This window comes from Pogona vitticeps, chromosome 2 (assembly GCF_051106095.1).
Source record: "Pogona vitticeps strain Pit_001003342236 chromosome 2, PviZW2.1, whole genome shotgun sequence".
In the NCBI taxonomy this organism is placed as follows: Eukaryota; Metazoa; Chordata; class Lepidosauria; order Squamata; family Agamidae; genus Pogona; species Pogona vitticeps.
This window is the reverse complement of record NC_135784.1, coordinates 36,298,584-36,326,193: the sequence shown is the minus strand read 5'-3', so window position 1 is coordinate 36,326,193 and position 27,610 is coordinate 36,298,584. Positions and strand designations below refer to the sequence as shown.

The 27,610-nt window shown below is 41.9% G+C and overlaps 1 protein-coding gene across 8 annotated transcripts in view; it reads left to right on the top strand.

Moving 5' to 3' along the window:
- Window positions 1–5,094: 5,094 nt before the first annotated feature.
- Window positions 5,095–27,610, top strand: part of CFAP20DC (CFAP20 domain containing) — a 255,404-nt gene continuing 232,888 nt past the window's right edge. For all 8 annotated transcript variants that reach the window (XR_013542793.1, XR_013542794.1, XM_078388811.1 and 5 more), the window contains exon 1: window positions 5,095–13,786. The gene's annotated coding sequence lies outside the window, so the exon portion shown is untranslated. The remainder of the gene's footprint in view (window positions 13,787–27,610) is intronic.

Sequence of the window (27,610 nt, the reverse complement as noted above, 5' to 3'; positions counted from 1 at the left end):
CCTGTATCTCACGGTGGCCCCACCAGAGGCCTCTGGGAGCCCACGAGATAACTTGATACCTCTCTCCTGATACCCCTACCCTGCATCTGACTCTTTGATAATAAAATAAATAAATTAACAAACTGTCTGCATTGGTGGACTCTTCACAGGGCTGTGGCTGGGAGCGGGGCAGTCATGAGGGCCACATATTTCAACACCTGACCCCTTACAACTGTTATCTGACAGTGTACACATCTTCTAACCCTGATCATTGTCAAATTCTCATTAACGCCTTCCCATTTTCCACAGGCCTCATTTCTTATTTCTCAAGTTCTCTCGTTCCCAGGAGAACAAAGAGGGGGATTCCCCCCTCCAATTCCTTTTAAAGAGAAAGAAAGGCCAAATAGGGTTGTTTCACGTACAGTCTGGTTGATGTTTGCATATAGATACAAGCACCACCCTTAATTGTACCTCAGAGTGATCCTGTTTAGCACAGCCCAGCTCAGCCCAGGGTAATTTGGCCACTGGGTTGCACCCTGACTCTATTAGCATTTCAAAAGTACAGGAGACTCAGATGTGCTCAATGCTGCTGGGCTGTATTTAGATATCAGGAAGTGCTGTAATTGTAAATAATGCCAATAGAAAATGGCAAAAATTCATCATCATGTCCTATTAATTGAGCTGAAGTTAAAAAAAATGTGCTCTCTCTAGACCATTCCATACAAAGGGCTTCTTCCCAATTTTTAAATCTGGGTTGCCTCGTGGTGTTAATAGAGAGGGCTATCAGATGAGCCTATGACTCACTTTTTGGTTCACTCTAGGTGTGTTTTGGTCCACCCTATTTTACAGCAACTACATGTGTTTATAATAATAGAGATCCATCCTGCCCCTTTGGCAAGCTATCCTGCTCCCTTCTGGAGGCTAAGGCTACAGTCTATTAGGAGCTATTAGGAGTGCTCTTGGTTATCCTGTTCTGTAATCGGTGTAGTTGGTTAATCTGCCACCCAGAGACCTTTGGGCAGAATGGGCAGCATATAAGTTAAAAACAAACAAACAAACAGAGCTGTGGGTGGCCTTCTTTGCAGTGACAACCCTATGACATATGCAGTCGGTTGTGTTATTAAAAGGATTGAGGGAGAAATGCCTTCCTCTATTTTAATCTTCTCTCATTTTTTTAAAAAAATAATTCCTTAACTGATGCAACACCATTCTAGATACACTTGAGGTCCCCTTTGGTACCTGTATTCAGCACTGACTCAACACTGATTTATTGGGATCAAAATTAACAACAACAACAAAAAAGGGTGAAAGTCACCACGGTCCCTGAGCAGCTAAAGGTAGGTAAGGAGGCAGGGAAGGGGTTAAGGCTGAGGTGTCAATAACTGAAAGGGAGGTAAATTGGAGCCATCTAAAGTGCTGTCTGGACCCTTCTCATTAGAAAATGTCTCCTGTGTGAATGGAAGGATCACTCAAATGCAAGGTCAAATAGGTTGCACTGAAGACAAGAGCCTTTTAAGTGCAAACTTAGTTGCTCCAACTTTCTCCATCTAGTCATGCTCTTAGTACTTGAAAATGGGTGAAGTCAAAACTATGGTGGCAATATAAGCTACATCTCTCATACTGCTGGAATTGGCAGAGGGATAAACTTTATTTTAACATATGTATCCCTCAGAGTTAGCCATGTCAAGAAAGGCACCAGGCAAGAGGCTTCCAAAAAAGCCCAAGATGGGTAATTCAACCAAAAAAAAATACACAATTCCAAGAATTTGTGCTAGTTGATAAATAGGTCTGATGATATCAAAATCATAAAAACCATTTTTTTAGTCCTTTGGGGGAGAAAAGTGGGATATAAATGTTTTAAATAAATAAATATACCTTCCCTGTTTGCTTGTTTGTTGCTGTTTAGTCGTTCAGTGGTATCCGACTCTTCGTGACCCCATGGACCAGAGCATGCCAGGCCCTCCTGTCTTCCACCACCTCCCTGTGTGCTAACTGCATCCTATTCAAGGAAATTCAAGGTGGTGTGGGACCAACATACATTTCCAAAACAAAGTTTTTTTCTGCCATGAAGAGGATTGCACACAAAACATATGTAATCCAAGGTATAATATTCATATTGAGCATATTTATCTTGCTCCAGAGGGACAAATTTAAAAATGCCCATCTGTCCAAATCCAGGGGATGTCTCCCAGAGCAGTTTGTTAAAATTTAATGCAATAGTTTGTGAAATGTCTTTGGGGTAGGTAATAACATCTGGGCACCACTGGAATTGCCAATTAGAAAGAAATGCTCTGTGATGTGTTGCAGATTAAAAAATAGTCCCACATCTTGGTAGCCAATTTATGGGATAGTGGAAAGCAAATGGGGACCAACTATAGTGAACTTCTGTGTCCTGCATTAGAAAAGAGTTCTGTGATTTTAAGAGCTGGAGGCACTTGGAGAAAAAAGGTGCTATACTCTCCCTCTGAAAACACAGGTGTGTAATTTGGGGGTGCTCCTAGATTCATCTCTGAGCCTAGATGCCCAGGTTATGGTGGGTGACCAAGAATGCATTTACACAATTATAACTAGTGCACCAGCTGCTACTGTTTCTTGAGAGGTCTGATCCAGCCACAGTGACACATGCCTTAATTAATGCGCTCTATGTGGGGCATGAGATGGTTGGACAGTGTCATCGAAGCTACCAACATGAATTTGATCCAACTCCTGGGAGCAGTGGAAGACAGGAGGGCCTGGCATGCTCTGGTCCATGGGGTCATGAAGAGTCAGGCACAACTAAATGACTAAACAACAACAACATGTATGGCTACCTGTTGAAAGTGTGAGGAAATTTCAATGGGTCCAAAACACTGACTCTGCCAATCTGTTTTTAGGCACAATACAAATTGCTGGTTTTAACCTATAAATCCTAAATGGCTTGGCCCATGCTACCTCAAAGAGTGTGTCTCGCATTATGAACTTACTCAGGTAATAAGATCATTAGGGCAGGCCTTTCTCTAGGTCCCACCACCTTACAGGTGCCATCTGGTGGTGACACAGGAGTGGGTCTTCTCTGTTGCTGCTCCCAGACTCTGGAACTCCCTCCCACAAGATGGACTGACTGCTCTGACTGTTTTCATTAATTGTTTGTGTCTCCCATTTCTAAGAAAGGCATTTTGTTTGTTCCTTTTTTAATATTTCCATACTCAGTGTTTTTAGCTTTAAATATTTCCTTTTAATGATGTATACCACCTTTGCATAATCATTGTTTCATTCTTAAATATAGTCTTTAAATGCTGTAAGCCAACTTGGGTCCTTTTCTAAGGAGGAAGGTGGGGTAAAAATATTTTTAAAAATAAATAGATAAATACCTCAACAGTGCTTGCCTGAGTGAGATGGACAGTACAGATTTGCATCTGCCCACCTGACTCTGCACCATTTAAGCTGCCTCCATCTTAGAACCTTTTTGTGCTACAACAGCTGTGGGTTAAGTAGACCCCAGGTACCCCCATTCCTGAACCATTGATACACACCCCATGGTCTAGGGTTAATTAATTAATTACATTTATAGCCCCCTCCCATTTCACAGAATATCAGGGTGGGTTACATTACTATAGAGAAACAATTTTAACACATAAGATAATTGAAACAAATTAAAACCAAGCAGTTTCTGTATAGCTCTTGTGTGTGTTATATGCCTTCGGACCATGCCCTGGGAGCCTGTCAATACTGTAAGCCAAGCCTCTTCTGGTCTCCCGCTGATAGTGGGCGAAGCTTGTCTGCTAAATATCTCTGTGTCTGGCTCTGATTTTGAAGCAAGGAACCTGGTCCCAAACAAACAAACAAATAAACAAATCAATGAAAATGTTGGTAATCTTTGTTCCAATTTGGCCTGAATAACTTGTATGCCTTCAGTGTGCAGCGGCATGAACGGCATTCACTTACAAGGTATGAACTGTGGGGCTTTAATTGCTATGCTGGATGAGAAATGCAAGGAGAGCGAAAGAGATGGATTTCTTTGAGGCCCACTCTCAACTCAGGAGGAGCGAAGCAATGGAAGTGCTCTGCACCTGGCATGCGTGAGTGATTATACTCAGAGGAAGCACATCAGGTGAAGAGCTACGTCGCAAGCCCGCTCACCACTTTGCTGTGCTCGGGCTGATAAAGCCGGCATCCCTGTTTAGCACGGAATGATGTACTTATCGCAAGATGCAGTCTCCGCTATGATTGTGGAAATGGGGAGAAAATGTTGTCAAAATATAGATGCTGCCTTCATTTAACAGCTAGCACTGTCACCCACTGACCTGAAGATGGTGCTTGTTTCTTCAGCAGCTCTGAGGACTGGCTGAGGCAGTTTCTGGTTTCCCTGCTGGGCTCCCTCCCTTCCCACAGCCTACAAGCTCTGATCCTATACACAGAGCTTGGACAGTCACATTTATAATTTTATCTATGTAAGCCGCCCCGAGTAGACATGGTCTAGAGGAGCGGGGTAAAAATCCAATAAATAAATACATATATAAAATAAATAAACCCAGTCCTCATCCTCATATTGTTTACCAAACGATTCATTCTCATTCCCTGTTGTAATCTTTAAAACCACACAAACACACACAAAAGGCCCAGAAACGTGTTGCATTGGTTTACAACTAGTTTTTCTGTTCTTTTATTTATTTATTTAATTTATACCCTGCCTATCTGGCCCACCGGACCACTCTAGGCGGCTTCCAAATATAAAATCAAATAATAAAACATAGACAAATACATAATAATCAAACAAGAACAGCAGTAAAGATAAAAAGGAAAAGTAAGAAAAAAATCAAGAGTTGGCTGGAGGGAAGGCCTGAATAAACAGCCATGTTTTTAATTGGGTTTAAAAGGTTCCCAGCGTGGGGGCCGCACGAATTGCCGGAGGGAGATTGTTCCAGAGGCGAGGAGCCACCGCCGAGAAGGCCCGGTTTCGTGTCTTCTCCTTCCGGGCCTCTCTCGGCGTCAGGCTCCTCAGCCTCACCTCCTGAATTGCGCGGGTGATCCGGGTAGACCTTGATGGGAGGAGGCGTTCCGCCAAATATTTTCCATTGTTGATGCTTCCTATTTTTTTAATTAAAAGAGGAAAAAGATCCTTCAGGACTGCTTAAAATAATGGCTGAAATCCCAGTACTGTATTAGGGTACAGCGATAGTAGGCCCATTAACTCAATGGAACTTAAACAGATGTTGACTCAACAAATTCTCCACGGATTCAATAGGGCTACTTTAGTTGTGCCTTACTAGTGGATTTTAGTCAGTATATCAGACAAAAACAAAAGAAAAAGACAAAAATGTTGTGAACTACCAGATAATGTACTTCTGTTTGAAGTCATTACCTGGTGTGAAATACCACATTGACTCACAGAATTTGCAACTTATGTTTACTAATTGTAGCATTCACCCCTTGTTATGCAAAATAACTTATGCATTATTCATGTACTAGGCAAATGTGGTGGAGAGGCGGATCCAAGAGAAAGGTTAAAAGGCAGAGTCAAGAGTCAGTCAGTCAAGTGTCAGTCAGGAGAGTCAAGAGTGAGTTAGTTAGAGTCAGAGTCAGAAGAAGAAGATAGAGTTAGAGACTGGTTAAGATAGATAGAGAAGGTGGTAATTAATTATATGGCAAGAAGAAAGTATGTACAGAGAGACGTCTGTGATTATTAATAGAGTATAGAGACCTGCTCTTTTCAAGATTTTCATTTTTTACTATTCTTTAAAAAATGAATTTTCTTTAAAAGTATTTGAACCATACCTAGTGCACCTTGTGGGCTCAAAGTGGCTATCAACAACTTTAATCTATCTCTTTCTGCAAAATGTCAAAGTAGCAAGGAAGGGTGCCTTGGAGAAACAAAGAGGACATGTGTATGCATGAAGTCTTATGAGTGTTCTGTGTGGAGGAAACCTGATTTCAGACATGTCAGGTGAGACCTACAGCTGACCTCCTCCTCTACCAACCCAATACCTCATTGCAACATGCATGCTGTGCTATCCAAACAAAAAGTGGTGAAAGTAGTGGCCATGGATGATCAAGAGGGGGAACTGAACCCAAAAAAAGTAACTTTTCCTAGTTCTTCCTACTTAATTTTAAAAAATAGTTTTCACTCATTATAAATTACTTTTAATGTGTTATTTTTATTATGTCTTCATCACTTAAAGTTGAAGTAAATAATTGCCGTATATGTAACTATTATTAATAGTGTCATCGAAGCTACCAACATGAATTTGACCCAATTCTGGGAGGCAATGGAAGACAGGAAGGCCTGGCATGCTTTGGTCCATGGGGTCGCGAAGAGTCGGACATGACTTAATGACTAAACAACAACAATTTATTAACTATGACAATGGCTGGATAGCTCAGTGGTTTAGGTTTCTGGCTGTGGAGCCAGAAGCTGGGGGTTCAGTTACCCACTGTATCTCCTTGACAGGGGCTGGACTCGATCTGGTCCCTTCTAGCTCTGGAATTCTAAGACGATTGAATTTTTGGATATCTCAGTGGTTTAGCTATCCGGCTGTGGAGCCAGAGGTTGAGAGTGTGTTTCCCTATTGTGTCTCTTACACGTAGAGCCAACCTGTGTGGTTTTGGACAAGCTACACAATTCCACAGCACCCCCAGCAGAAGAGAATGCTAAACAACTATAGAGCATTCCCTACCTGGAAAACCCCCCAAATGATTGTCATAAGCCAGAATTGATTTGATGGCACATCATCATCATCTACATTAAGTGTTACACGTAAAATGATGATGTCAGGTGTACCACACTTTTCCTTCATTAAAGACCAGAAAAGGAAGATGTTGGGCACACAAAATTTTGAAATCAAATCATTGGATGGGGCACAACCCTGTGAGAACTTCATCACAAATGTTTATTTAGCTAATGCCGGAAACAGAGCATCTGCAGTTGTTTTGAAGTTCTGGTTAATATTTCCGTTCATATCTTTCTGTTTATTCCTTCTCTGTATGTTTAAAAAAGCGGTATAATCACCACTGCTGAATGCCATTTTAATCTGGGAATAGCTAGCTATGTGATTTTCCATACCAGTGAGCCAGAAACATATAAGTACCGATGGCAAGTCAGTAAAATAAGGCTTAATTCGTATCTTGCCATGACTGCAAAGTTGCTTTTGCTTAATTTGGAGCAGACATCCACAACATCTGCAAAAAAAGAAACCAATGGGGAAGGGTTTGGGTGAGTAGAGGTCTTTTCCCTATCAACATCATCCTGTCCTTACTTCAAATGAAACTGAGTGGTATAGAAGTCCATCAGACATTCATTCATATTGCCACGACACTGTTGCATGCAGTTAGTGAGAGCAACATCCAAACTGCACTGCTGTATGACTAGAGAGAATTAGGAACAAAGTTCTGATCTGGATCCAACTGGGATGGAAGCATTTATGGATCAGACGTGGACTTTGTATGTGGCTCATTCTGGCTATAACCCTAAACAAAGATAATACAGCTCAGTGACATTACCAGACTTCTGGATCCAATCTTATATATCCGCATGCATTCAATAAAGGAAAGAGAGGGTGGAATACCCATGTATTCTTAAACACCTGGGGCCATTAGGCATGCATCAAATTAAATGTTCCTATCCTTTGGATTTTACAAGAACACAAACCACTAGGTTTGTTTGTTTTTTTACAGCTTTGATGGTCTGCTGAAAACTGGTCTCTGAATGTAGATTTCCCTTCAATCTATTTTAAACACAATTGCAGTGGTAAACATTGTGGTTGGGATAGTATGGTGGTTTCTTTTTCACATGATTTGATGGATCTGTATAGTTACGTGCATCCTGCACCCAAGGAATCCAATAGAATCAGCCATGCCAGCTTTGGACTGAGCTGTTTAGCATGACCTTTACAAAGACAGATAAGGTTGAGAGCACTGTGCTTTAATCAGTTAGTTCAGTGCTGCTTTTGCTTCAGAAACTAATTGATGTTGAATGAATGCATATCAATCAGTCAGATATCTTGGGGTTTATTGGGGGAATAACAACTGCCTCAGATGTAAACACAATATTCTGGCGTGTGTGTTGAAAGGAGGGAGAAGAAGCACTTTCTTTTAATAATATGTGTGTGCCTAGTTCTGTGCTCGCAAATTGTTTCTAACATGATGCCCCTATGAATTAAAGACTTTCACAAGGGCCTGTTATGAGGAGACCTGTTCAGGTTATGCAGACTAAGGGCCATGGCTTCAGTTATTCAGTGAATCCATCTTTTGTTCGGACTTCCTCTGTCCACCAGAAGCAGTATCATGGGCACAAAAAAGCTGAACAAATGCGCCATGTGACAGGCTTTTTGGATCCATTTTTATTAATCTGGAATACTATAAAATGAATGATCCTGATCTCAGCATGAGCAAAATATCCTTATCCTTAAGGATCTTTTCTAGTCTCTTCATGACTGCCCTTCTAAGTCTCAATCTTCTTTTGATTTCTTGGTTACTACAGTCCCCATTTTATAAGAAGAAGAAGCAATGGCATCAGCAGCAGAAGAAAATTTTCAGATGGAGAACCACTCGAGGCTGATTCACATTGATATGGATGTTGTGTGATCAATGGAAAATAATAATGAATCTGACCGTCCCAATTTCTGTATTATTTGCCAATGTAGTCACCCCCTCAGTGATATCTGCCCTTAAATGTTTACAGTGTGTAAACATTAAACAATAAGAGCCTCCATATCTTCTTTTCCTGTCCTCTTAAATATCCCTTTGTCTTGGCTTCTTTCCTCTTTTTCTCCCTCACCTTTCGTTCTCTCTCCACCCCAGCCCCCGCCCTGGTTATGCAGGGCTTAAGTTCTGCTGATGACATCCCAATTTGCTCCTATCTGCATTTCCTTATTTGTGTTGCTTCTGCACTAATCTAATGGCTTTGGTCTGGTGCACTGACCTTTAGTGAAGTGCGCACATGATGTTGTTTACAGTCAGTTCCTGTGTGATGGATTTGTTCACCCTATTCATTTGCACATGGTTTTGCTTCAGCGCATATTGAGCTTGCTGCCTGGCAGGTTTTGAGCTTTCTCTCTGCCACTCTCTTGCAGGTTGCATTGGGTTGCAAAAGACATTACTACTGTATCTGGGTGACCTGGCTTTAGCAAAATTGCTCTGCCTCTCCTGCAATTTATCGGCATATCTTCCCCTTTCCAATTTGTTTTGGAGTTCTGTCAACATTGCCAGCTTGACTGGCTTCCTAGCTCTATAACGATACCCCTATGTAGTGTGCCAGTTTTGCCTGACCCTGAACTAACTCTTGAAAAATGCTCAGGCTATTGGAATTTTCCTCATGGCTCCTAGCAACCAGGAAATGTGATCCAGTTCTGTAAGTAAAGATAAATGTATTCAGAATACCATCCATCTTCCCTAACGTTGCTGGGAAATTCTCCTATTCATGGCTAGATTATGTTGAGGAGAATTTACTAACTTATAGGGAAAATATGGATTGTCACATCATGCTATAGGTTGTTAAATCTCCTTCAACTTCCTTTAGTGTGTTGAATTCAGGATACCACCTACTGTGCAAACAAGTGCTTTGAGCAACATGCCATTCCTGCTCCTTCCTCTCATGGTGAGCTGGTCTAAGGCGCCAGGCACCCTGAAGCCAAGTCAGAAGCTTCTTCAGGATAAGGAGAAAGAGGGGATAACCTGCCCTGACACTGTGACTCTCCATTGCTCATCCTTCTTTCCACTTTTATACTCTCAGTTCTGCTCCATCCTTTCTTCCTCATTCTCCTTAAACCCCAGCACTTAACCATCCATGCATGGCTTTGCAGAGGACAGGCCAATGTTCATTTAACAGAGGAAGAATGAGGACTGCATGTCACTATGGTTTCTCTGAACAGTGTGTCTTTTAAATACTGTACTAAAATTGCCCCTTATGCTGCAGTGGCAAGGAGCAGAGTCTTGAACTCATTGGAGAAAAGGAAGGATTAAACAGAAGATACAATAACACAGAGCAAATAATTATATCAGCCTTAATCCTTGTAGCTTCAGGCACCCCCTTTTATTATTTCTTTCACTTTATCCTTTGTTCTATTTGCCAGTCAGATGGGGGGGGTGCACATGTGCACTCACAGGGTGTAGGATGACTCCTCTGCTTGGACCATGGACTACAGTGGTTTCCTTTAGTTGATGGTATTTAACAACATCAGGAAATAATGTTCATTTTGACCTCTTGACACCTTTAATTCTTCTAATAAATTGACAACAAGAAAAATGATATTTTCTAAATACTGCTGGTGCACTGGGAAGCTGGAACCTACAGTATTTATTTGTAACAGGAATTCTGACAGTGCAAACTGTCTAAGTTATGCTGTATTCAAGTTGCTTCTATTTTTAAGTAACTGTAAAGAGCATTGAATCTGTAGGTTGGGTAGGAAAAAGAGAGGTATTTAAATAAGTAATCTTAAATGCTTCGTTTCTCACCAGCTCTCAAAATTAGTTATAGCTTTTGGGACCTTTTTTTAAAAACTATTTGTCAGTATTAGTGTTCCCCAGGTAGATATTTCTTTGTCAGCTTCCTCCCTATGCTCTTTCCCTATGCTCATTCTTTTACCCAGCAGTCTTACTGAGCAGTGGGACATTTGGGACATTCTGTCCCTGTTTCTCTCCTAAGAGAATTTAAAATAACTTTTAGAATTAAAGAGTTTGTGTGCTCTGTAAGGCTGACCACCTCATGGAATTGCAAAGAGACCCTCTAGAGAAATAATATCTCAGGTTGGCTCCACCTTCATCTCTAGAGATTTTTAGGGATGTCTTCAGCTAGCGCCTGAAGATGTTATTGCATTGTAATGATCTAAGATTAATAGTATAATTTTTAAAATAAAATAACTCCTGGAGTTCCCTTAGTATTCACATTAAGTTTCAGGTTTCTTAGGTTTCATGGTCTTCAGGCTATTAAAGAGAGACACATACAAATTGATGCACATTCTCTATTATTATTCTGAGTATCTGATGGAAGCTCTGTTTCAGCTTAGTTCATACAGGGTCATGTCTTTGGCTCAGATTCATAGATTAGGGTAGTAAACCTATATACCTGGGATAACACTGAATTATCACAGTGGGATTTAATTATGAGTGACACTTGCCCCCACCCAAATGACAGCACTACTGGAAACACTGCTGGTTAATGGTAAACTACATTGCTTGACATTTTTAATGTTTTAAAAGGCTATGTTGAAATGTTTCTCTGAATTTTGTTGGGGTTTTATTTCTGTTTCTATTTTTGGAACAGCAATAATAGAAGGTAAAAAAATAACAGGTTGTGCGATTGTGTTCATATTCTGCTTGTGGATTTCCTGTTGGCACTAGGTTGATTGCTCTGGAAAACAGAATGTTTTCTTTTACTCAGCACAGTCCTTATGTTCTTGACTATACAGTATAACCTGCATATGTACATATAAATCAGTCCTTGACTACATAACCTGCATAAGTATAAACTGGGGATAGGCAATGCATAACTCTCCAGATATTGTTGAGAAGTAGGGGGAAAATGAAAAGTACATATGAGATGGATTGACTTAATAAAGGAAGCAACAGTCTTGAACTTGCAAGAGCTGAGCTATTAATAGAGGTCACTAATTGATATGGTCACCTTAAGTCAGAGGTGACTTGATAGCACATAACAAGAGAGCCCTCATCATCGCTTACCGCTAGTTATTTAGCAAGGACTGATAAGAGCTTTAGTAATAAAGCATCAGTATGAAATCTAATTAGGAAAGTGAGTTGCATAGGAATTTTTTTTGAACTAACATCTTCTTTTACATAGGTAAAGGGTAAAGGTTCTCCTTGACATTTCTGGTCCTATTCTAGGGCTCATCCCCATCACCAAGCTGTAGAGCCAGCATTTGTCTGTAGACCATTTCCGTTTTCACGTGGCCAGTGCGACTAGACACGGAACGCCGTTACCTTCCCACTGTGGTGGTACCTATTTTATTTATTTATTTATTTATTTATTTATTTATTTATTTATTTATTTATTTATTTATTTATTTGATTTTTACCCCGCCCCTCTAGACTACGTCTACTCGGGGCAGCTTACATAGGTTCACACACATTTATCTACTTGCATTTACATGCTTTTAAACTGCTAGGTTGGCAGGAGCTGGGACAAGCGACAAGGAGTTCACTCCGTCGCGTAGATTTGATCTTACGACTGCTGGTCTTCTGACCTTGCAGCACAGAGGCTTTTTTGGTTTGACCCACAGTGCCATCATGTCCCTGCCCTTCTTTTACATACATGGGTCTAATTTGTTCTCATGACCTTTTTATCATTTCCTCAGAAAGTGATTTAAAAACATCCATATATTGATGACAGTGATGTTAAACCAAAGAGGCCTTTTCATCTTAAATAAAAAACTCTCCTACAGAAAAATGCCAACTCTTAGCCCACCCATATTTCTTAACAAAATTGTGGGTTTGATATTGCTTATGTAAGTGAAAAATTTTTGACAGCAGATTTATTCAGATGCATACTTTTACAGATCAGAATTGTTCCTAGTCAATGAACCAAATACATTTCAGAACCTCAGTACAAGGCAGTGTAATTATTTGGACTGTGCTTTGATTTGGTTTACTCATAATTCTAGTGGTGAAATGGAACAACACATTTTGAACAATCATGCAGTTGCATTATGATACATATTTTAGATATCAGCTCTCTGGAGGGTACTTAAGAAGAGCATTTGTCTCTGATTCATGTAAGTAATGATAATTTCTATGTTTTTTTAATATATCAGCTGACTGGATAACTCAGTGGTTTAGGTGTCAGTTGACAGTTCAATTCCCCAATGTGCAACCCAGGAGAACAGCTAGTCTGTGTGGCCTTTGGGAGGCTGCACAGCCCCAGGATGTCCCATGGGGAATTGCCTCGGTCTGGTCTCCAAAAGTAGCAGCTCTATTGCTGAACCAAAAAGATCAGGATCAGGTTAGAGAATTATTGCTGTTAAGGCATGCGATCACGGGGAAAGAGCTTGCACCAGATCGCATCCAAAATGCAAGCCCCAGTATGCACTTTGGTTTGCCGTAAGACCTGGAAGAAGGAAGCATCACTCCCGTTCACACATTCGTTTATAAGTTATAATGATCTGGTTGGGAGGGTAGTTTTTGGGAAAGGGACGCCCCTCCCGCCCTTCGATCCACTCGCTCTTTCACTGAGGCTTCGCACCAACCGTCGATTTGCACACTCCAGTTAGACAACCTTAATTAATATTCGAGATCCCAGCTCTGTGAAACCTTATTTTTAATAGAAAGTCTGAGAAGTATAACGCGTGCTGCCTTTGAGCCTGTGCAAAGCACCAGTCCCTCGCTGCTCGCCGTTGCCATGGGAACCCAAACACAGAAAGGACGGGAAAGGCTCCTCTTGCGGTTACTTGCTCGGCCGCCGGTACTCTTCCTGCGAAACCATTGCCCTTATTTCTTCCTCGACGAAAAGCGGGAAGAGAAGCGCTCTCTGAGGAAAAAAAGGGCTGGCCGTGGGCGTTTCTCAAGCCAGGTGGCGGAGCTCCCACGCCAGACCTGAAGCTCGAGAGGGGACGCGGTGGCTTCTTTCCTGGCGCTTCCTCAGGGCTTCTCGCCCGCTCGCCGCCATTTTGAGGCGCTGCGGGTCGCCGCCGGTACCTGTCGGGGCACTTTTGTGGACCCGTGGTTGGTGGTAGGGCTCATAGAGCTGCGTGTCCTCGCCTGGCCCGCTTCCTCCCCGCCCGGGAAAGCTACTAAGGCATGAGTAGACTGAGCTAAAGTAAAGAAATGCAGGTGCAACAGGCGCCCTGACTCTCCTCCCCCGACCTCCCACGGAAGGGTCCAGGTAAGGCTCATAGGCGTCCAGCACCATCGTCTCCTTGAAGCATCATTGCCCCGGGTTGCTTCCAAGAAGACATGCATTGCTCTACTAATTAACCTGTTCTCTTTTTGCTTAAACAAGCAGAGTGCATAGCTTCTAAATCCAGTATAGCCTACGCAAAGGATGGTGCAATTCTTTTGCAACTTACTGATATTCTTTTGTTAGAAATGCTGTGCCCAAAATGCTAAAAATTACCAAAGTGTAGCTAGCTATCTCTCCCTCGCACCTCCCCATGCTTCTATTGTACTTCGATCTGCGACACCACCGTATGAAATACTGTACTGTAGTGGCAGCTCTAATGTCACAGTGCATTTTAAAATCTCCTTGGAAGGGTACAGTGGCATGCACAACATTTTAACCTATGTAAGAATACAACAAGCAAAACCAGTGAAGTAGTTATGTAAGGTATGATTCTTAGTGTACTTTGCTAATTTTTTGATACTTGCAGGCAAACAAATTGAATATTTTTAACACGATCATATACTTTATTGCTTTGTAGCCAATCAGGCTGTACTCAAGAACATAGATTAAACCAATCATTAAATAGTACTTGACATATGCTCGTCGTCGTTTAGTCGTGTCCGACTCTTCGTGACCCCATGGACCAGAGCACACCAGGCCCTCCTATCTTCTACTGCCTCCCTACTTGGCATATATGCCCCCCCCCAAAAAAAACAAAATGGTACATGGGCCTGTAGGAGGCAACTTGCATTAAAAACAACAAATGGGACAGATAACAAAAAAATATGTTATGTACTCTCAGGTCCCTTCCATCTGCAGTTCTGAGATTCTTCTAAGATTAATAGCAACCCTATAACAGACCTGGTTAGCTCTTACAAACTCGAGCATGTTGCTTCCTTCATCCATATCATGCTTGGTTTTCCTCTTTTCCCGCTGCCTTCAACTTCTCCCAGCATTGTTGTTTTTTCTTCTGACTCTTGCCTTCTCTTGATGTGCCCAAAGTGTAAAAACCACAGTTTCATCATTTTCACCTTTGGAAAAAGTAAAGGCTTGATTTGCTCAAGGACTCATATGTTTGTGTTTCTGGTAGTCCAGGCTATCCACACAGCCCTACTCTTGTTTCATATTTCGAATGAATCAATCATTTTCCTATCCACTTTCTTCCCTGTCCAGCTTTCACATCCATACATAGTACAATAATTGAACATACAGTTATGCACATGATTGTGGCCTTGATCTATAGTGATATATTCTTAATACTTAATTATCTTCTCTATTTCTGTCATAGCTGTCTGAGTTGTCTTCTAATTTCTTAATAACAGTCCCAATTTGATGATTGAACCAGAGTGTACAAACCAAGTTAACAATTGCAATTTCTGCAGCAGAGACAGCATCAGATAAAGTTTTGTGTAAGGACATGGCAATATAATTAATAAAATGTTTAGTGGAATGGAAATAAATAAATAAATGTCTTAGGTTCCTTTTTAAAGTATGCAAGAGAAAGGTTAAATCGGTTCTTGAGAACATTCCACAATTATAGACTTACCACTGGAAAGAGGAGGGGCTTTTCCCTGGCAAACAGTGATTAGCCATGTGATCTTCCAAAGGAAGTACAGTGGTGCCTCGACTTACGAAAGTAATCCATATTGGAACGGTGGCCACAACTGGAAATTTTCATAAGTAAAATCACCATTTTCCATAGGAATGCATTGAAATCTGTTTCAGCTGTTTATCGTTCTTGTAGAAGCGCAGTTCTTAAGTCGAAGCATTTGTTCCCATAGGAACTAATGCAAAGCCGGTTAATCCGTACTCTACCACTAGGGGGAGATTTTTTCTTCTTCTTTTGACCTAAGATGAACTTAGGTTAAAAAAAAAGGGCAGGAAAGGAGGGGGGAGGGAACACCTTCTAAACACCTTTAAAAACAAGCACCTTTTAAATCAAACCAAGCACCTTTTAGGTTAAAAAAGGGCAGGAGAACACCTTCTAAACAGAACACCTTTTAATCCAAGCACCTTCTAAACAAAACCAAGCACCTTTGAGTCTACAGTAAACTCCATTTTAAAGCTTGGCTGCATCAACAAGCACCACAGCCCCTCACAGAGTATTTTCTGATTTTAAGAAAAAAAAAAGACTTTGAAGCCACATTTTAAACCCACACATTTTAAAACAACAGAGAGGTCACAGTACACAAACCCTAGGAGCCACAGAATGCAAAAATAAATAAATAAATTGTACATTTTAAAATTATACAGTCTAATTTTCACTTTTAATTTTAATTTACTATTACACTCTACTTTTCACATTTTAAAATATAGTGTGCGACCTATTCGGAACTGGTTCAGATGATAGGCCTCCCGCTAGTTTTTTACCTGACCAGTTTGCATCCTTTTTAAAATCTAAAGTAGAGGCCATCCACTGGGGGCTCTCTCCTTTTTTAAATGCAGTGAGTTGAGTAGAGATGTCCAGCGCTCCGTCTTGCCCGGTGACCTTCGACTCTTTTCAGCCTGTAACGCCTGACTCTGTGACCGGGGTCCTTGATCGCTGTCGTGCCACCACCTCCTCCCTAGACCCTTGCCCGGCCTGGCTAATCAAAGCAGCCAGGCCGATAACAACAGAATGGGCCACTGCAATAATAAATGGGTCTTTCCTTGAGGGCAGATTTCCATCTGCCCTCAAGGAGACACTCATTAGGCCCATAAGAAAGAAACCTAGTTTGGCGGCGGACGAAATTGGCAATTATAGGCCCGTCACCAATGTTTCTTTCATGAGCAAAGTGGTAGGGTGGTGGCTGATCGGCTCCAAGCTCACCTGGACAAAACAGATGCCCTGGACCCATTTCAGTTGGGCTTCAGGCCGCGCCATGGTACAGAGACGGCATTGGTCGCCCTGTACGATGACCTGTTGAGGGAAGCCGACAGGAGCAAAGTGTTTCTGCTGGTCCTCCTTGACATCACGATGACCTATGATACCATCGACCACGGTATCCTCCTGGGGAGGCTCTCTGAGTTGGGTATCGGTGGTCTTGCATTGGCCTGGCTCCACTCCTTCCTGGGGGACCGTCCCCAGAGAGTGCAGCTTGGGGAGAGTGTTTCGGCCCCATGGAGCCTCAATTGTGGGGTCCTACAGGGCTCGATCATCTCCCCAATGTTATTTAACATCTATATGAGGCCGCTGGGTGGGGTCATCAGGGGGTGTGGGGCTTTGTGCCATCAATATGCTGATGACACCCAGCTCTACATCTCCTTTTCACCAACTTCAGGTGATGCTGTCCTGTCCCTTCAGCGCTGCCTGGGGGCCGTACTGAAATGGATGCAGGAGAACGGACTGAGGCTGAACCTGGACAAGACGGAAGTTCTGAGGGTGGGTGCTCCTGTGGTAGGTGGCTTGAGTGACTCTCTCACGTTTGGGGAGGTCACCTTGGCCGCGAAGAGTGGGGTTCGTAGCCTGGGCATACACTTGGACCCGACACTCACCATGGATTCCCAGGTGGCGTTGGTAGTCTGCACCGGCTTTTTCCATCTTTGGTGGATTGCACGGCTGTGACCCTACCTTGACACGGGTACACTCACCACCTTGGTACATGCGCTCGTAATCTCAAGATTAGACCACTGTACGTGGGGCTGCCTTTGAGGCTGATGCGGAAACTTCAGGTGGTGCAGAATGCTGCGGCCAGAGTCCTTACTGGAGTGAGAAAATACCATCATATTTCTCCAACGCTGGCCACATTGCATTGGCTGCCCATCTGTTTCCGCGTCAACTTCAAAATTTTAATGCTTACATATAAGGCCCTAAAAACGGTTTGGGACCTCGATACTTAGCGGAGCCCCTACTCCCACCAAGGCCTACCTGGATCACCCGCGCGAGCCAGGAGGTGAGGCTGAGGAGCCTGACGCCGAGAGAGGCCCAGATGGAGAAGACACGAAACCGGGCCTTCTCGGCAGTGGCTCCTCGCCTTTGGAACAATCTCCCTCCAGAGATTTGCACAGCCCCTACACTGGGCATCATTAAAACCCAACTAAAAACATGGTTCTTCACTCAGGCCTTCCCTCCAGCCAACTCTTGATTTTCTTCTTCTTATTTTTCCTATTTTTATTTTTATTATAGCTGTTTTGTATTTTATGTATTTGCTGTGTTTATTGTTTAAATTTTATGTTGGAAGCCGCCTAGAGTGGTCCATTGGTCCAGATAGGCGGGGTACAAATCAAATAAATAAATAAATCAATCCACACTGCAAGACCTATCAGAGCACAGAAACATAACCCCCACCTAGCCCTACCCCCACCAAGCTGCAAAAAACTCTGTACCTTATAGTAAATAGTATGTACTCACCCAGAACAGCAGTATCTCTGTTTTAAAAAAAGCCAAAAATCCAGAAATCAATTTAAAAATCCCCCAAAAATACAGTCCGTACAGTACCAGGCAGTACAGTACCAGACAGTCTGAAGACTCTCTCCCTATCCACTCTCTAACCGCTGGGACGAGCAAAGTAGCAGACAAGCTGCCTCTTCGCTGGCCAACAGTTAACAGAAAGTTCACATTTGCGCTTTCCCCACCTCCTCCATGTTTTTTCTTTCATAACTCGAAGCTCTATCCGCAAGTCGAAGCAATATTTTGCAAACGGAGCTTTTTGTATCTTGAGAATTTTGCAGCTAGGGACATTCATAAGACGAGGCACCACTGTATAAATTGAAGGTGCTGTTTGAACAATATGATCATACAAATCTTTGTTTACTCCCATAATCTTATAATAACACGTTGTTGAGTCTTCATGCAACTATTTTACCATATATGGGTCATATGAAAGTGGAAACGGTATCAACATAATTGTTCCAATCAAATCTGAAACATTTGTGATTTGGGAACTCCTTACACCTGTAAGACAGTGTAGTGTCTCAGAAGAAGGCTGGTATAGATTAGAGATGGGGTGGATGTATGTCCCTGCACAGCTGGGCTTAATGAGAGGCCAGACCCTGTGGCCGGCCCGTCCACTCACGCATTCACCAGCACTGGTGTCCTCACTCATTCTTCCAATCACTTCTGGAGCTGCACTCTTTTCCTGCTTGCCTGGCCACTCCAGGCAGTAGGAGGGAGGACGACTCTCCTTGCATGGCTGCTGAGTTGCTAGCTGAACAGGAAGAGAGTGGAGCTCCGGGAGCAATTGGAAGGATAAGTGAGACTGGTGCCACCGGCGGACACATGAGCGGACGGGCCAGCCTCAGGGGCCAGCCCCTTATTAAGTCCAGCTGTGTGGGGATATTTGTATTTGTATACGAATACCCCCATCTATAGTACAGATTCAGTGGTGCCTCGCTTAGCAACGTTAATCCGTTCCAGGAAAAATGTTGCTAAGTGATTTAATCACTAAGTGATTTTTAAAAGCCCATAGAAATGCATTAAAACGTGTTTAATGCGTTCCTATGGGCTTCAGAACTAACCTTATGCGAAGATCCTCCATAGGGGTGGCCATTTTTGGTGCCTCTAAAGCGAGGACACACAGCGGGTGGCCATTTTGTTTTTCCGGCGGCCATTTTGAAACTGCCAATCAGCTGTTTAAAAAGGGTTGCTTTGCCATGATCGCTTCCCCGCGTTCATCACAAAGCGATTTCCCCCCATAGGGACCATTGCTAATCGATCGCTCTTGCGATGGCCAAAACCCCATCGCTAAGCGATTTCGTCGCTCAACGGAGCGATCGCTAAGCAAGGCACCACTGTATATCAGGCATAGTGGATGATGTAGGCTACCCAGGATCTTATTGAGGTCCAAGTGAATTTTAGTCCTTGTGAAATTCCAAATGCTTGATTGATGAAGGATTGTAGTCCTACTGTTTCACTTAAATTCTCATGAGTTAAATAGGATTTTATCCATAGCAAGTTTGTGCAGAATTGTAGATAGGTAGCTCGAACCCTTGCACATTTACTTCAAATAGGCTGTAATTAGTTGGATATAAGCGAGATTAGCAGCTTGGTTTTCACTACCTAGAAAGAGATTCCTTATCTGGAAAGAAAAACAAAAGCCTGGATGGCCTATTTTTTTTCTTGTTATTAGTATATTAAACTACCAGTGTCAGCTGATGAAGGTTTTAAGTTATCAAGATAATGAGTATTCTGCTATTATTTTTTGATCAAACTCATTTTAGTGTCATAAGAGCAGTAACCTCCCTTTCTGAAGAAGTAGTAATTATGACCAAAATAAAGATCTGGACCATTACAGACTCACAGTCAGATCATATAGGTATTTCTTAAGGGGGACTACGTGAAAGTGTCCATAGAGCTGCAACTTTAATCTGCGGTTCTGTGCAATGTTAGACTTCATACATGGCACAGTGGTACATTTCTCTGCCTCTTTCTACCTAGAATTGAGTATCCTTGAGTCCACGGAAGTTTACCCTTAAATTAATTCTGCAACTGTTTGTACACTTGCCTTATTAAACATAATAGGATTTAGTTCTAAATGGATTGTGTAGGTTTGCAAGCTAAATATGGTGATTTTACTGATTTTGGATGTGCCTGTCTCTGTAGGACATGGTTGCTAGCTACTTTGTAGTAATTTCAGTGGTATTGTCAGTGACTAGCTCTCTGATCTTAAAACATGGAAGTAAGACTCAGTGATTTCTGTAAATTTTCTCTGAAGATAAGAAAGCTTAATGTGTCAGTGTTAATTATTAGTTAATATGATTGCAGATAGGAAGGTTCCTCTCTATGTCTCATAAGCTGTTGCCTCACAGTAAAAGGCAGTGAGGCTCAATATTAAAATGTCAACTCTGGGCATTTCATATTGCCTTGTGATGTATTGTAAAGTTTTCATCCACATCTCTACTGTGCTATCTCTGTGGCACAGTGTTGTCATTTTTATTGGATATAAATGCGTGTCACTGGCAGGGTTGGTAGTAAGTATAAAGAAAATAAAAGTGGAATAAAACAATTTCAGATTGCATTGTAAACCCCTGGAAGCTTGCAACCAGGAATGAACGAACAGGATAAGTAAACAGAGGAATTTTGCATGGGTTTGTAGAAGAGACAAGAGTGAGTGAATCTATGTCTCTTGGCTTGAAGCTGATTGTTTGCCCGAGCTGTCAGGAAGTTTGTTTGTTTGAGGTGTTTTGTTTATGAGTTCTCTTGACTTTGATTGCAGCTGTATGCTCTGTGGTGTTCTGTCCTCCAAGCAACTGGAGCTAAGGAGGAGGAGCTAAAGATGAAAGGAAGTGAGTGTGGAGGGGAAATGAGGCATCATCTTGCTTAGGGGAGGAGCTTGCTGCCAAATTTTCAGATAGTACATCTCTAGAGTCCTTGTGAACTAGGAACAGGAGTGATTACTCACTCCTGTTCCTAGGAACAAAACAACTAGGAACAGGTGTTTTGTGTGGATTCTTGAGGAGGACTCAAGTTTGTGTCTCACCACAGCAAGGAATTGACACCTGGAACGCGTTTCAAGTGACCTGAAACAGTTGAGACATGTTTCTCTTTCTCCCTACATCTACAACAAATGCAAGCAACAAATGCTGGAAGAAAAAGTACAGCAGCTTGAAGTCCGCCTGTCTACATTTTGGCTCATCAGAGATAATGGGGCATTTCAGGGCAGAGCTGAGCAGATTTTTCTGGAGCAATAGCAAAGTGGGAATGCCTCTGTGGCAGAAGAAAAGTTCTAAATGCATGGGACAAGAACTTGGAGGAATGTGACATGGAGAAGATCGTGCCCAAGCCATGGCAATTAGAATAAAGGAGGAAAAAGAAAGCTGCTGTGTACAATAAATACAGAGGTGGCATGGGAAACCCTAGCTGCTTTAGAGATAGTGTTTAGGGCTGGATGAGGTGCATCAAAAGGTAATAAAGGAACTAGAAGGTGTAATAACAGAGCCTCTGTATGCAGTGTTTGAGATTTCTTGGAGGAAAGATATCTGAAGACTAGAAGAAAGCAAATGTCATCCTTGTCTTCAGGGATGGAAAGAAAAAAGATCCTGGTAACAGTTGATCATTAAATAATAAGTCTGTGAGCACTTACAAAACAATTCTGTGATTTCTAAGTCCCATCATGGACTTCTCAAAAACAAATGATCAGATTAGTTTTATGTCTCATTTTTATAGTAACAAGCTGTAAGGAAGTAGATGAGAAAGAAAGCATCCCTATCTGTGCCATCCCATCCCTCTTCTCACATAGAGGCTTATGAGATGATATATTCCAGAGGACCAGCAGCTGAAGCCCAGAACTTGGGAATATCACCTCCATTGGTTTAGCACCACCGGTGTGGAGGATTCAGGGAAGGAGGAACTCCATCAGGAGATTACATTGAGACAAAAAAAGGACCCAGAAGTTAGACCGCCAATAAGAGAGAACAATTTAGGTGAAGAAGATATGCTTGGAAAACATCCACAAATAATATAAGGGAGAGTAGGAGAATGGAGTGAGAATTGAGGAGGAGGTAAGAGGAAGGGTAGAAAAAGGAGAGCAGAAGAATGTGACAGAGGAATTACTAGAAGGAGGAGGAAACGTCAGGTTGGAGGATCCATGGACCAAGGAGATGGTCTGGATGAAAGTCTCTAAAAAGGAAATAAAGACAGAAGTGTAAGCCCTTCTTGAAATCATCTGATTGGGGAGAAAGAGAAAGGAAAGAGTTAAGGAGGAAAGAGAGGGGAGGAGTGATTCAGTTGATGGAACCAGAAGGGATAGAATGGACAGTATTAGTCGGGGGTCTCTTTTGAGTAGGGAGGAACCCTGGGAGACAACTGTACCCCAGGAGAGAGCTACTGAAGGAATGGGCACGTCACCTCTACTGCAGGAGTCTTTGCCTAAGTTGACGCTCAAGCCCTTCACAGACCTGCCTACTGCCTACTGAGAAGTTCAGTGGAATTTTCTGCTACTAGAATGGACTGACATTACAGAGTTAAAGGGTGGTTGGTTTGAATCCCCATGGTTATTGTCTGAAATTATCCTTGATTAATGCCAGTTGTTGTTAAATAAATTTTTGTTAGTTAAGTTGAATGTCTCCATGTTTTTACAAAGAGAAGGGGAACTACCAGAAGTAAAACCCAAACTCAGTCACAGTGACGCCCAATGTGGGGCAGTTCCAGATTTCCCAGAGTTACCCCAACATGGTTCCAACAAACTTTGGAGAAGCAGGAGAAACTAATTGAGAAAATGGCAAAACAACATAAAACATTAATAGGTCAACTCATTGTTCACCTTCCTAATATAGCATGGGACAACAGGTCTGAAGGTAGTAATTTGAAAAGGACTTAGGTTTCTTAGCACATCATAGCCAGGGCTTGAAAAATGCACTCATCCACTCATCTGTGATGAGTGAAAAAATGCTGCTCGACAAGCCACAGCTCCCTCCCTGCCTGCCTCCTTACCCTCCACCCATCTCTCTATCTCAATGATCCTGCAGTCCTCCCCTCCCCCTCCCATTGCAAAAGGAAAACAGCCTTGTAGAGTAGTCCCATGCTGGAGAATATGGACATTCCATGCTCCCAGTTTCAACCCAATAAGGACACATCCTGGGGTGGGAGGTAACTGTGGCCCCTTAAGAGGCTGGGCACTTTTGCTTTCAGTTTTATTTTTGCTGGAGACGTTTCAAACGAAAGGCATTAAAAATACAAGCTTCATGACTCCACAGGCATGCAGGTAATAAAGCAACCCAAGTCTGAGGGTATATTTATTTTGAGTTTGTATGCATTGTTATGGAGAAATGAAAGTGAACAAGGGTCTAGTTTAAATTTGTTAACATACATTGAAGGCTATAGTTTGGTCATACTGACTGGTGACATTTTTGACTGACTGGTGAGACATTCTAAAATTTTTCAAGCCCTGATCATAGCATAAGTCAGCAGTGTGATGCAGCAGGGAAACAAAGCTAATGCAGTGTTCAGCTGTATCAAGAGTATAGTGTCCAAATCAAGAGCCTCGTGGTGCAGTGGTTAAACTACTGTACTGCAGCTAAAACTGTGCTCACGACCCGCGGTTCAATGCCAGGTAGCGGCTCAAGGTTGATTCAGCCTTCTATCCTTCCAAGGTCAGTAAAATGAGTGCCCAGCTTGTGGGGGTGGGGGTGGTAATGTGTAGCCTGCATAATTAACTTATAAACGGCCCAGCAAGTGCTTGAAGCACTGTGGGGTGGTATATAAGCAGCATGCTTCCCCCCCCCAGGTAACAGTACCTCTCTGTTTTGTTTTAGTCATACTTCACCAGTTTAAGAGAAATGTTAAAAAGCTGCAATGTGTCTAGAAGAGGGCAATCAAGTTGACAGAGGGTTTGTAAAGGAAACCCTCTGAGGAATGGTTTAGGCAGTTGGGTGTGTTGAATCCGTAGAATGGACCACTGAGAGGCAGTATGATAACCATTTTCAAATAATTGAAGGGCTGTCACATAGAATGGGAATGGCTTGTTTTCTATAGGTCCAAGACCTGCAGTGACAGATTTAAATTACAGGAACAGAGATTTTTACTCAGGCGTTAGAAAGACTCGTTCAACAATGGAATAGACTGTTTCAGAGGGCGGTAGATTCTCTAATCACTGGGAGGCATTTAAACAGAGATTAGATGGTTTTAGGGATGCTTTTGCTGTGGATTTTCTGCTTTGGCAGGGGACTGGACTCAGTGACACCTGCAGTACCTTCCATCCCTAGCCTTCAATACTATGGATTTATAGATTTAAATATGAGAATGTTTGGATTTTCAGAGAGGGCTTTTCTGCATTTGATATCCTAAAAATTCAATATATGTCTGTAGTTTCTGACCATTCAACCCTTTCCCCCCCTACTGAGCTGTAGAGTCCACATCCACTATGGCACCACAACACAACCACAAATGACTTGCTCCAGAACAGGGAGTTTACACATGGACTTTTGCTGTGGTACTTGCATTAGTTACATACCGATTCTTACATTACATGATGCATTATTTATATTATGCATTGTATGACAATCTTAAGAAGTGTTAGGGCTTAGAAGACAGAAACAACTTCAACATTATCCATTCAGCACTGTCTGAGGCTTTATGTATTCTTATCCTGAGGTGTAATATCACTGGAATAAATGCATGAATAAAAGAGTAGCATTCATTTAAATGTATACAGAATTCCATTATGACCCATTTTGTTTTTATATAGGCTTGCTAGTAATATTTTTGAGCATTTGCTATGAGATAATACAAAAGACTAATAGATGGTTTTGGTTCCTCTGAGAATTGGTAGCTCCTGCAAAAATGCTATAATAATTTGTCATTAGTGTTATACTTGTACTAAGCATTATGATACTGCTAAATGAGGACATTTATGCTTCTAACACTTAGTGGAATATTTATATTCTGTAAATATCACCATGTAGCATATGTACTTTTTAGTATGTCTATAGCAGAGGTTGCAGTATGTTGAACCTAGAATAATAATTCACTATATTAAAATTCTGGCTTTCAGGTGCTTGAATACTGTTAGTGAATAAATAATCTATATTCAACTACCAATCAATAAAATCTGAGCAAATAATCATGTTATTGAAACCTCAGTAGTTACCTGTTTTGAAATACTACAAGAAATGTACAATTTAAATTAAACTTAGTAGGTACTGTTAGAAAAAAAATTAGCTATCTAATGTTTTCTCCACAGTACCTGCAAAAGAAATTCACATAATTTATAGGTCTGCTAATTACTCTGTGAAAGGTACGTGGGTTAAATCGCAGAGCGGTCGAAAGTTCAGCTGTTCGAATCCACATGACGAAACTAAAGGATCTTCCAAATTAATTTTTTCAGACTACAGTACCCACTCGATATGTTTAAAGAACAAATTTACCTGAAAAGACAAATCGTCGTCGTTTAGTCATATCCGACTCTTCGTGACCCCATGGACCAGAGCACACCAGGCCCTCCTGTCTTCCACTGCCTCCCGGAGTTGTGTCAAATTCATGTTGGTTGCTTCGATGACACTGTCCAGCCATCACATCCTCTGTCGTCCCCTTCTCCTCTTGCCTTCACACTTTCCCAACATCAGGGTCTTTTCCAGGGAGTCTTCTCTTCTCATGACATGGCCAAAGTATTGGAGCCTCAGCTTCAGGATCTGTCCTTCCAGTGAGCACTCAGGGTTGCTTTCCTTTAGAATTGATAGGTTTGTTCTCCTTGCAGTCCAGGGTACTCTCAAGAGCCTCCTCCAGCACCACAATTCAAAGGCATCAATTCTTCGGCAGTCAGCTTTCTTTATGGTCCAGCTCTCACTTCCATACATCAATACAGGAAAAACCATAGCTTTGACTATGTGGACTTTTGTTGGCAAGGTGATGTCTCTGCTTTTTAAGATGCTGTCAAGGCTTGTCGTTGCTTTCCTCCCCAGAAGCATGCGTCTTTTAATTTCGTGGCTGCTGTCACCATCTGCAGTGATAATAGGGCCCATATCTTCCCCTTCTGTTTCCTAGGAGGCGATGGGACCAGTGGCCATGATCTTTGTTTTTTTGATGTTGAGTTTCAGACCGTTTTTTGCACTCGCCTCTTTCTCCCTCATTACAAGGTTCTTTAGTTCCTCCTCACTTTCTGCCATCAAAGTGGTATCATCTGCATATCGGAGGTTGTTGATATTTCTTCCGGCAATCTTAAATCTGTTTTGGGATTCCTCCAGTCCAGCCTTTCGCATGATGTATTCTGCATATAAGTTAAATAAGCCGGGGGACAATATACAGCCTTGTCGTACTCCTTTCCCAATTTTGAACCAATCCGTTGTTCCATATCCAATTCTAACTCTTGCTTCCTGTCCTACATATAGATTTCTCAGAAGATAGATAAGGTGGTCAGGCACTCCCATTTCTTTAAGGACTTGCCATAGTTTGCTGTGGTCCACTCAGTCAAAGGCTTTTGCATAGTCAATGAAGCAGAAGTAGATATTTTTCTGGAACTCTCTGGCTTTCTCCATAATCCAGCCCATGTTAGCAATTCTAGTTCCTCTGCCCCTTCAGAATCCAGCTTGTACTTCTGGGAGTTCTCGTTCCACATACTGCTGAAGCCTACCTTGTAGGATTTTGAGCATAACCTTGCTAGCGTGTGAAATGACTGCAATTGTACAGTAGTTGGAGCATTCTTTGGCACTGCCCTTCTTTGGTATTGGGATGTAGACTGATCTTTTCCAGTCCTCTGGCCACTTTTGAGTTTTCCAAACTTGTTGGCATATTGAGTGTAGCACTTTAACAGCATTATCTTTCAAGATTTTAAATAGTTCAATTGGAATGCCATCACCTCCACTGGCCTTGTTGTTAGCCAGGCTTTCTAAGGCCCACTTGACTTCACTCTCCAGGATGTCTGGCTCAAGGTCAGCAACTACATTGTCTGGGTTCTCCGGGATATCCAAATCTTTCTGATATAATTCCTCTGTGTATTCTTGCCACCTCTTCTTGATGTCTTCTGCTTCTGTTAGGTCCCTCCCATTTTTGTCCTTTATCATGTCCATCTTTGCACAAAATGTTCCTCTAATATCTCCAATTTCCTGAACAGATCTCTGTTTTTTCCTTTTCTGTTATTTTCCTCTATTTCTTATAACAGAAAAATGTGTGCATTTCAACAGTACAGTTTGTAACTCTTGAATATCTTACGATTTTAAACTTTTTAATCTTTTTAAAATAAATTTTATTTTATATTCTACCCAAGTGTGATCCTTGAATGTCTAATGAAAGGGCCTTAGCCACAGGCTCTGATGGCTATTTTGTTCTTTTTGTTCTTTCGGTGTCCTACCTCATCAGGCTGATGTGAAAGTCTTAAAGTACACAGTCAACAGTTATACCGAAATAAGGGAATAATGGAAATCTAAGGTTAAAAGCTTGCCAATAGTTGCCCATTCACGCATCTTCTAGGTTACACA